Source organism: Athene cunicularia (genome assembly GCF_003259725.1).
Source record: "Athene cunicularia isolate RWA chromosome 8 unlocalized genomic scaffold, athCun1 chr8_part1, whole genome shotgun sequence".
Taxonomy (NCBI): Eukaryota; Metazoa; Chordata; class Aves; order Strigiformes; family Strigidae; genus Athene; species Athene cunicularia.
In genome coordinates, this window is record NW_020799109.1 from 5249064 (window position 1) to 5260772 (window position 11709).

Genomic DNA, 11709 nt, shown 5'->3' on the forward strand with positions numbered 1-11709 from the left:
CAGCCTGGCTACTCAGTCTCCTGGACAGCCCCTGCCTAGGAGGGCTCACAGCTATGCTCTGTGCCACCTTTTCCATGAATAATAGGCACCTCGCAGCTCACTGGGTTGCAAAGATGTGGGTGGAAGGGGAAAAGAAGAAAAAAAAAAACCAACCACAACATATGCTCCAATACGCACATGTGCACAGCATACAGTTACAAGGCAGCCTTGATATTTATTTTTTTTTTTAGAATTACTATTATTTTTTTCCTTGTCCTACAGAAGAAAATGAACTTCTCGGTGGTGACACGTGGTCAGAGCTGCGTTTCGGCCACTCCTTGGGTGAACCGCATCGGCAGTATAACGTGGCACAGAAATAATTTGCAAGAATGCATGACAGGAAACGAATACCACATCAAACTGCAAATAAATAGCAGGTGGAAATTAAGCAAGCAGAACTCAGCTAGCACTTGCTATTATTATCCTAATTAGTAGCAATATTTTATTATGCGTGGAAAAACTTTGTAAACCCGCACCTGCCCTAAATGCAAAGGGAGTTTTCATGGGGTCCTCTGTGATTTGTAAGTGTTTGAGGGTTGAGTGTGTTGTAGTTGAGACTTTAGCTTCGGGGCAATGGCAATAATCCCCAGTTTATCTCCAGAATAGCTGCCCGGGTCTAGGTAACCCGGGAGGGAGGAGGAAACCTGCCAAGTCTGCCTGGTGGGAGCTTGGCCCTGCGGACCCCTTCAAGTGGAGGGCTGGGTTGGGTGCAGCAAGTGCTGGGCTGAGAAAAGTGTTTGTTTTGCATCTTAACCCCTGGCTACTTGAAAGAAAACAGGAATACAGATGTCTGGGTGAAAGAGGAGGGCTTGGAGGAGTGTCAGAGGGGAAACTGCACAGGAGGTGATAAGAGCCAGGACAGAGCCGGTGGCTGCAGGGCCAGCGAGTCACTGGACCTCACTCAGGATGTGTGGGTCGGGTTGGGGAGAGGGAAAAAAGGCCGTGGATAAATTCATGGAAGGCAACAGACTTGAACATTATAGCACAGGGCTGAGCATCATCGGTGCCAAGTCCTATTTCTGGCTGAGTGATGGTCGTTTCCTCCTCCGCTTCCCGTCTGCCTCCTCAGTGCTGTCCGGTCCCATCCTCACCCTCGGGCTCTCACGGCAGCCTATGCCCGGGGGGGTGCAGCTTTGCTGGGGCTTACCCTTGCCAACTGCCTGACAAATAAGTAAAGAGGAGTGATATTTGCTGGAGGTATGGATGGGAGAAGGCAATAGGTAGTGGAATGTCCAGGGAGACCTTTTCAGGTTAGCCAAACACAGAGTCAACGTTTGGGTGCTACAGGAGGAATGAGCACCGATATTAAAGGAGCGTTTCAATGAAATCCCATAGAGAAGTGAAAGACAAAGGAGCGGAGATGTAGGTACCGCAAGCCGTGAGCACGGCGACAGGGCGTATCTATTGCCATCGCTTTCTGCAGGGCAGGAAGGAAGTGAAAGAGAAATGGGTGAAATGGAAAAAAAAAAAAAAAACCAAAGCCACATGAGCACTAGGATCCGAAGGCAGCCGCTTCTGTGGGTGGTCCCCGAGCAGTGTCAGCATGTGCAGCTGGAGCTTGCACTTTGCACCGCTGTGATGTTTGGTCCTTCGTGCAAATGCACATCAGCAGGGCCGCTGAGCAGCCAGGAGACTCTGAGGCTGGCAGTTTACATGCTGCTCCGCACGCTGCAGCTCTCCTGGCGAGGGAGACGGATGAACAAACTGCAGAAACACTCCTGCAAACAAGGCGTGTTGCTGGAGCCCGAGGCTGGATGCTGGTTGTGGCCTTTAGTGCTGCAAAACCTGGGCTCTGCTCGTGCCGATGCTACTTGGAGGCTGTGGAGCACCCAGCGCAGCCGTCTGCCTTTGATGCTCGGCCTGGCTGGCAGATCCTTTCTGCACAAGGGGCTGTTCTGGTCAAACCTGTCTTTTTTAGCACAGAGACCGGTTCAGCGTGTTTTCACAGGCAGGGATTCATACATGCACCTGACTGCCATGGGAGCAGGTCTTTTGTTCCAGGGTAAGAAAGGTTTACGCAAGCTCCAGGTTCGGCCGTGTTTCGGTGTACCTAAACAGCTTCCCTCAGCAAGAATACTTGGCAGCCTTCAGAGGCTGAAGCTGTTGTACTTCTGCTCAATGATTTTCGGATATGAAGTTCTCAATCAAGGGAGGGGGAGGGAGGAGATTTGTCCCACAAGCAGAGACTTGTTTTTCTCATGCTCCAAGCCTGCATTGTCTTGGGTGTCCACAGTCTTCATCCAGCTGTTTGTAAAGATAAAACTAGCCTTCAGCCATAGAGCCAGAGGACATCGTGGGCTGAGGTCCTGCATCACCAGAGGGTTGCCGTCAAGCTCACGTCCATGGTTGGGGTCCAGCGTGGTCATCCCCGGAACCAGCACCGTGTGTTGAGTGCATTTCTCCCACCCCATCTCCCCATTCTCTTGACACACCCTCTGCCTTCATCCACCATTCTCCTCCCAAAAGGTAAGCAATTCCTGCCTTGTGTTTATCTTTACCTCTGGAGACCAGATCAGAGGTGCAGATTTTATGAATGAAGTGAATCACTTGCCTCCTGGCTTCTGTAAACATGGTCCATAAAGCTGCCCACAGACACGAGCTACTGCCCGTCTCCTCCAGACTTTCCTACCCTTGTTCCTTGGGTGCAAGGTGATGGTCCTGGCACTACCCACTTACTTGGTAAGACTACTTGTCTTACCAGGCTACATCAAAGTTGAACAGAAGCTGTCACCTTCACTGAAGGAAGCAGGAGGGAGAAAACAACCTCCTGTTGACTCAGCGGCAGGGGAAAAAAACACACAAACAAATCCCAAAACCCAACAACTTTCAATTACCACCTTTGCGTGCCACCCCCACTGGCACCAGCCGGCGCGGGAGTGCCTGCGTTAGCTTGTCTTGAGTTATGATTTCCTCGGGGCACAGACTACACCTATGTATGTGTTTGGGCAGTAGTGATCAGACTGGTTGTGATGAAACTCCACCCCGTCCTATCTGTAGCTAGAAGGGAGCGAAGTCACCGGGAAAATCTCCCGGTTTCCTTAGAAAGTCTCGTTCTGCGAGTTCCTGCCCTGCTCGAGAGCCGCCAACTGCCACCGCGGCGGTAGCTCGCAGGCAACGCTGCTTTTAATATATAGTGGCGCAGCCTTGCATAGCATTTAATTTTTGTCTTTAACCCAGAAAATAACCGTCTTGCTTTTTTTTTTTTTTTTTTTTTTTTTTTTTTTTTTTTAATCTCTCATCAGGTGACTCTCAGCGCTGTGTTTCAGGACACGTGAAGTGCAAGGCTGCCAGCTAATTCACTGCTGGTGGCAAAGGCATCAGCATCTGTGGTGTTTAAAGGCATGAACTCTACAGGGTTTGATCTCACTTTATGCTAAGAGTTCATAACAAGCAGGAACAATGGGTTATTATTTAAGAAAAACACCTTTTAGTGTTTCCACGTGTCAGCAGAAAGTTGAGAAAAAGAACCACCAAAACAACAAAATATGTGTACACACACATCTACGGATGGGAGATACGGGAATTGAGGGGAATTCAGCCTGCTCTTGAAGTCTTTCTTTGAAGTAATTAAAATTATACCAAAACTTGAAATAATGTGACTTATCTTTCCCGCCTGAAAAATAAATAAAATGAAACAGAGCCATGACTCAGTTTGTACAGAAACTGGTGTGAAAAGCTTGGCTTTCCAGCCATGCTTTGACATCTCCATTTCCAGGTGTGTGGTGTGAGTGCCTGCTAGCTGGGGTCAGCCTGAGATATAAATTAAATAAAGGAGCGTTTAATTCATGCAAGGCTGATCTTTCCCCTGGAGAAACATCATGAATGAAACAGGAAGAACTATGCTCTTTTAATAAGGAACTCAGAAATAAAATAAAATCTAAAAAAGAAAATATAATAAAATCTAAAAAACACACAAAAAACCCCCCTCTTTTTATCTGAAGGAGGAAGGGAGCCAGATCTCCTGTGAACATCATCATTTCAAAGGGACCTGCCTTCTGCACAAGTGCATCATTTGCTTATTTTCAAAGAAATTTTAGTGATGTTGAAGGCAAACGAATAATATTGCTCCCATCTCCCAGGACTTGTCTGAACAAGAAAAGTTACTAATGTTTAGTATGAGGTAAAATTTTAATCCATTTCATTAAACTGTGTAGATACTCTTCGTTCAGTTTTAAGCAGGATTAGTCCGGTTTACCTCAAGTCATGTAAGCACAAGTATAACTTCAACTGATATAAGCCTTGCTTAAATTAAAGGAAGAATAGCTACCAAGGCTTGGAGTGGGGAAAAAAAAAAAAGCCCATTTATGCTTTTCTTTAAAACAAAAAATTGAGTTTGCTTTGATTTTTTTTTTCTTTACAAAGTATTTCTTTCCATGGGAAAACAATAAAAACTAGAAAAAGTCTATGGAAGTTTTGCTTGTAAGTGATGAGACAACTGCAGCTGAAAAAACACAACTTAATTCAAGAGAGGTAATTCTTTTCAGCAGAGGCAGGCTAAGCATCCTCTTGACTGGATATGGTGTGAGCCTGGGCTCACGGCACTTCCAACTCATCCATTTCTAAGAGTCACCAACACTGGCCACAAACAAATCAATCAATGCCAACGCCAGCAGGATGCTCCATCCCTCGCTCAGAAATCATCCAGCAGCTCTTGTGTTTAGCCTTGGAGCCTATGGCTAAGGTACTGCGAGTCCTTTAGAAAGACACCCAGACTTGATGTCAAGGTGCTAAATTATATCGGATTTACCACATCCCTTGGCCAGCTTTCTCACCGGCTCATTGGCCTCACTGTTAAAAAGATGTTAATACTTCCCTATTTTTTTTTTCATTACTGCTTCTGTGTTCCCTTGTCCCATTTCTCTTTGCTTTTATTTATGAAAAAAACCTTTTTCTTATTAAGTTATGCCATTTTCCCATAGATGAATCCCCTGGTTAGCTTTTCATAGGGTTTCCTCATAAATAATGCTTGCTCAATTTTTGCTTCCCTTACAAGAACATTAAGAAAGGCTGCAAATTAACACCAAAACAGCAAGGAAAGGACTAGCTGGGGACCAATTTTTCTTTGTACAAGCAATTAGATAGGAGCACCTTCTGCTTGTAGGTCAAATTTAATCTGATGCTCTCCAAGTGGAGAGATTCCTTATAAGGTCTTAACCCCTCCACCTTCCAGGCCCTGGGAGAATAGCGGCTTGATAGCATTTGCCCTTTTTCATGCCTTCTTCAGTCAGGCATCTTATCCGCTAGACCTCAGGGTACTTCTGAAAAATAGATAACCCTCTCTCATGAGGTTGTCCTAGTGCAGCAGAGGCCACTCTTTTCAAAACGAACGTTAATAACTTCCGTGCCAATGTGTAAGATGTGTCTCTTCAAGCAATGTTGATGGGTGGGCAGCATTTCCAGGCTTGGGGGAGTGAGGGATAAGTCACTTCTTTATACTTGGTATAAATCAGGTATGATGCTGTGAGGCAAGCGAACTGGACCACCGTGAGCTAGGATACACGTGGCAGAAGTCTTAGAGGTTTGGAGATGACTCCTTGGGCTGATGTGAAGCTGAAGGGTTCAGAAGTCTTGGAAAGGTGATTTTTATCAAGGATTGACATGTACCTCAAAACTCATACAGCACAACTATCCATCATCATTCCAGCTTTCCAAACGAGCTACAAAGGAACCAGAAGCTACCTCTACTCTAAATTCTTGCACTGCAGCTGACATACATACCAGCAGAGCCAGAGCAAAGCCGAATGCAGATTTAACCTTGCTGAAAGCAAACAGCAGCACACTGGGTTGATAACGGATAACTGCCCAGACGCCAGTGAAAGTGAGCTGCACTAAAGGCTGCAGAAGACTTTCCACCCACCATATGCCAATAGGCTGAAGGGGTAAAGGGGGGGGGGAGATGCTCGGCAGAGGGTTACACCTTCAGTCAAATTTATTAAGGACAAAACATTCGAATAGCTGTGTACCTGCTCCTTGTCTGAACTGGCACTGAAAATAGGAAGGCAATTGCCTTTCTAAGCTCTTGTAGGAAGATTTGAACAAAGAAGGCAAGCTTACTGGAGGCATTAAGCCATGCATGTCTTATCTTGCAATGAAAGCAACAGTCCCCTGTGGAAGTGGGCCAGGCTAGGCACTGAGCAGGTGGATTAACTGTTCAGAGGAAAGAGCATGGAAAATAGCTTTCTTGCAGGGCAGGTCTCCATACAAATAAGCACGAGGCAGCCTGGATTAGTGCTTAAGCTAATGAACCACCCGCCAGACCTCTCTGGGAGAAGATATTAGCACATAGCGGTACAACCTTCGACAGGCTGGCACCTCTGCAAGGAGCCAGAGGCTTTGGTAGAGAACAGGCTGCCTGTAGCCAACCTTCCAAAATACACATTGTGCTTTAATGGAAAACTAACACAAACATTTCCAGCACAGGACCTGTAATGAGCTTCCAGTTTGCCTCAGGACGTTTTCTCCCAATTTGATTATATTTATGAGCAGCTATTTTTGCTTAAGTACAGAAGGGGGAGGGGGGAAATATGGGAAATATTGTGTGGATTGCGCTCCACTTGCCCCTGCATGCACCGCTGCAGTGAGGAAGGGGAGAGCTTCTGGGGTGGTTCACATCCATACATCAGCTGCTGCACTTTACTTTTTGTTTTGAAGGAAAATATATGCATTTTTGCAGATAAAGACCAGGCAATATAGGCATTTATTAAACAGAAAATGAGCTTAACAAAGCAAAACTAGCTGTATGGTTCCAAGGTGGACAGAGCTGGGGTGAGATTGGAACATGGGGATGGGTTTGGCTCTAAAGCAGTCACCCTTCTCTTGCCCATGAAAAAACTTTAATGGTTGGGTTTAGGTACTCCAGGAAAGCAGGGTGGGTTTCAGGAGTCAGAAGGAAAGTGTATCCTCAAGGGACATCGATATGGTATTTCCCTGCTATCTACACTATCAGCCAAAGCAGGTAAATTTATGCAGAGGAAGCCAATCTTGCTGGTAGTTCTAGTTACCAAAAATCTTTGGGGTTTCTCTTAGCCATTCCTCACTTTATTAAGGCAGCTTTGAGTTTGGGGTTTCCCTTGAGAAATTCCAGTATTTTACTGTGTATTTTCCTTCTGAATTGAGACAGAAAATAAAAATACTAGCTTTTTTTTTTCATAGAAAGGGAAATTACAAACAATCCCCATTAGGAAATGTTAAACATTTCTGTGCAAATCTATTTGCCCATCTACAGTTCAGCCCCACATAGTTGCAGGCACTAAGCTGAAAAGAAGCATGCTTGACTCCAACATCACTTACAGTCTCAAAGCATTCAAGCAGTATATTTTTCTTTTCTTTAGTACTTCAAGACATGGTACAAATAGCAGAAGAAGATTAATTATTTTTAAGTAAGCATAGTGGTGAGGTTTGCTCTTGGCCAGCCCACCGGCTGGGGTAGGAGTGTGGTGAGTTCACCACAGCAGCATTTGTGCAAGTGCATTTGCCTACCAACCTGTGAGATATTTCCTGGAGCCTTGCTCCTCAGCTCAGTAGAACTTGTTCCTCCTGGCATAGCTGCTGGGTTCCTTAGAAGAGGTTACCTGTCTCCTTCCCTGCCCCGAGCTGTGCAGGCAACCTGAGCTAAGGTTCCCCTAAGGGCTTAGCAGAGGCTAGATATGATGCAGCTATCCCTGTGCTAAAGCCTCCAGGGAAATTAATATTTGTTGTAATGACCCATTTCTTCTCTCTAGAGCAATGCAGGGAGGTAAAGTGGGAGTTAATATGCCAATGATAATAAAGTGATGGGGATTAAAATGACATCAGGGCTACAAGTCGCCCAGCTCTGGTTTCCCTGTACCATTTGTTGTGTGGCACCTGTCAAGCACCTAAATGTCTCTGCAAATCTCGATCTTGCTCTGCGAGGTTATTTAGATGCTCTGCTCCTGCAGATTTTAAGCAGAGATGATGCTAACTGCGAGCAAGAGGTCTAAATAACCTTTTATATACAGGCCCCAAGTCCTGAGCATGAGCCCTGCTTGCTGCACCCACGCTCTGCTACTGACACATCATGCCTGCCATAAATAGGGTAAGTCATATAATGCTTAATCTGCATAAGCCCATCATAATTAGATAAAAGTCAAGCGAAACATCCTTCGCCTTCTGTAAATAACTCAGGCCAGAGTCAAAATAAGTGCCAGCAGATAGAGAGTGTTCTTACAGCAATGGGATTTCCAGGAATGCTATGTTATTTACTAAAAAAAAAAATTAAAATCTCTGTTGTCCGAATGCACTCAGCATTTGAGCAAACAGGGGCTAAACTGAAGTGAGAACTAACTGCCGAGGCTCGGCAGCACATGTTTCACATTAAGGAACTGTTTGAGGGGCCTATGTGGCTTAGTGGATAAATCATCAGGTTTGTCCCCTTGCAGCTCACAAGTCCAGAATAGCCTGTGGTCCTAAAGGAGAAAAAACTCAGCCTAGGCTCAGTAGTTCCCATCACAGAGGTTGTGCTGGAAAGGGCTGGTGCACAGGCCAGGTCTGCGGGCTGGACCCGTGGGAAACCCCAGCCCCACCTCACATGGGACTTGGGGAGCAGCTGCAGGATGTGACAGTCCCAGTCGGGCCACGCACAGCCCATCATCCACGGGTCTCTTTCCCTATCCACAGCCTTGGGAGCACTCTGTTGCTGAAACATGGGAAAAGCGATGAAAACCATGATGAAACACAAGCCTGATGATCTAGAACATAAATAGCAAAGGAAGACGAGATAAATACTACGATAGTCTTTAAATATCCGTGGAGGAAACCAGCCAGGAGCCAGTTTGGCTACAGGGGGACGGGCTGGAAGCTAATGACAGATGATCCCGATATTACCCGAGTGGCTAAGTGGATTTCTAACCACCCTTTTCATGAAAAGAAGCCGAATGTCACATCCTAAAGATCAGGTTCATTTTCTTGGGAGGAAAAGGACTGCTAAAAGCCTTTAATAGCTCCTATTCAAGCAATCCTGATTATAAGGAGCTTGGGAGGAAGCTGGGCCTGATGTGTGAGATGCCAAAGACTGAACACAGTAAACAAGGGTAGGGGAATACTTGTTTTGACAGCACGCTCAGTACACAGGAAACATCAAGCAATAAGAAGTGCAACTCCGCACAGGAGTTCCCAGTCCTATATTTAAGAGCAAATCAAACTAAGGGAGGACCCTGCAAATTATAGACACCTACAAATAACCCCAGACCTTTTGTCTCAGATGTGGGAAGATCCTGAGGATGCCGATAACAGAGAGTCCGCGTTGCACAACACTGGGAAACCGGGGGCCTAGTGGTGTGTCCACTCCGACCAAGATCTGGGCTCTAACTCTGGCTACAGGCTGCAGGGGAAGGTGGAGGGAGCCGGGAGAGGATAATTATGGAATAACCTGTTGATGGAGGAAGTGGCTTCCCAACCTCTCTTTACTTAGGGCTTCAGTTCTGCTTGAAAACCTCCCATGGTTGTGTTGTTTTCTCCTTCTGGCCAGATTAGTTTAATAAATGAGAAGTAGGAAAGAACAGCTGAAAAGCAAAGCCCCTACAGCAATGCTGTATCACATCATTAAATAAGGGGACTTTTTAGTTAAGAGGGGTTGTTTGACCCATAATTACGGCTAAACTCCCATTTGGAGAATGGCTTTCAGTCTATAGGTGCTTCTCCTGTAATTTTAACAGGATGCAGCATTCGAATCCTCACCTTCTATTTTAGAGGGCAGTGTAAAGTGATTATAGAATATTAAATAGCAGCTGCTTTTCAGACTTGAAGGGGCTCTTCATTGCTGTGCGATTCCGCTATACACAAAGGCTCTTTCTGAAATTAAATACTCTCTGTAAATGTCAAATAGCATTTGGTTCTCAATCCTGAGGTCTGCACACAATTCGGTGTAGCAAAACATCGGCTGAAAACTAATCTGACTTGTATGACAGAATGAGTATCGACTGGGAATTTCCAAATCTCAACATCACTGGGGCAGTTGGAGCCCAGAAGATTATCAAAGGCGAAGATATTGCAGTATCCTGAAACATGGGTTAACCACGCTTGCAATATTTACTGTCCCCCAGGACTGGATTGGTTATACTGAGAATGCAATGGCGTGTTTAAACATGTTGCCTCATCGCCATTTCAATCCTAACCGATTATGAATCTATAAGCCAGCTCCGAGGTCACCAGGCAACTTCTTTGGTGATAATAATAATTACATTCTTTGCATTTACACTGCATTTTTCATTTGTAGATCACAGGAGACTTCATCAAAGCAGGCAGCAATCACCACGTCCCACTATTACCAGCAGAGAAAATGAGATGCAAGGAACAAACACCTTGTTTGTTCCAAACTAGGGGTCAGGTGCAGGGTGGTGGCAGGAATTAGGAGCCCTGTGGGACCTTATTCAAAGGAGTAGCCGTAGCTAATGACCTACTCTCCCAAATGGATTATCATTAAGATTGCCCAAAACCTAATGGTGAAGAGACAGCTGGAAAATTTCAGATTAACCCCTTCTGCTTTGTTCTTTATTTTTCCTTTGTTTTCTTCAAAAAGAAACATTTCATGGGAACCAGCTCTTTCAAGCAAAGCTTTCTTGAAGAAAGGTTTCTCAACATCATTAAGTGCTTCGTGGTCTGGAAATGTGTGTATTTAGCCACAAAGGCCCTTGACAGAGATGTGGGAACTCTACACCTGTGTCAGACTTCATGGCCAAATCTCTCCAGCTCTGATGAGCTTCTGGTCACGGTCTCACCAGCATGGTGCAGCTGGTCCAAGCTGGTCCCAAACACATGGTTTATCCAGCCAAAACACATAGCAGCTAAGCATCTTGCATGCCAGCAGTCTCCTGCTTTAACTATTTCTCCAAAAAGCATTAAAAATGCTTATATCCCCCAGTGTCCGGATTGCAACCAGTTGCGGAACAAGACACGAGCTGTCTTCCTATCTGAAAGCTTTGAAAGGTGTTGGTCTCACGTCCACTTCCCCATGCGCAGGGTTAAGTTTTGATGCCTCAGCAAATTTTTCTGCCTGACCTCATGTGGGAAATTTCCTGCCCATATTTAAGCCTCGTGCAGCATTTTTCTGCTGTCACTCCCCCTAACAAGAGAGCTGCAAAAAAAGAGAGTAAACCCAAAAAAGATGAGCCTGTAAAAATGTCCTCTGCCTTGTATCCTTATGAAATACATTAATATTGTATTATCCGATTGTACATTTTCATTTCACATCACTTTTAATCACGCTCCAGTTTCTTTCCAAAATTGAGGTCTGCGGAAAATAGCAATTTTTAAAAATAATAAAGCTTGCCTTCTTGGAAAAAAAACCCAACACACCAACAAAAAAACTCCTTTGGATTCTTCTTGAGCAGTTCTTACTGAAGCTGGAGTGGTTTATAATGCATAAAGTCATTTGCGTTTTGCATTCAGCAATGCTTTGGGATTTTGCCTGTAGTTGTGCAAAGTTTCAGCAAAAATAATCCAGTGAGAGTTATTTCAGTTTTTGATTCACACTTTGGTGTCAGCAAAGAACTGAGATCTCAAAGATGGAAAGAAGTGATTTCTCATAATTTTGCAAGTCTACACTTCATTTAATAGTTGCCTGAATCAACTCCATGAAAGTTTTTATTACTATTATTGTCCTGGCCTCCTTGACTAGAACAGTCATATTCCCTAAAAAATAAGTAGTTTGCA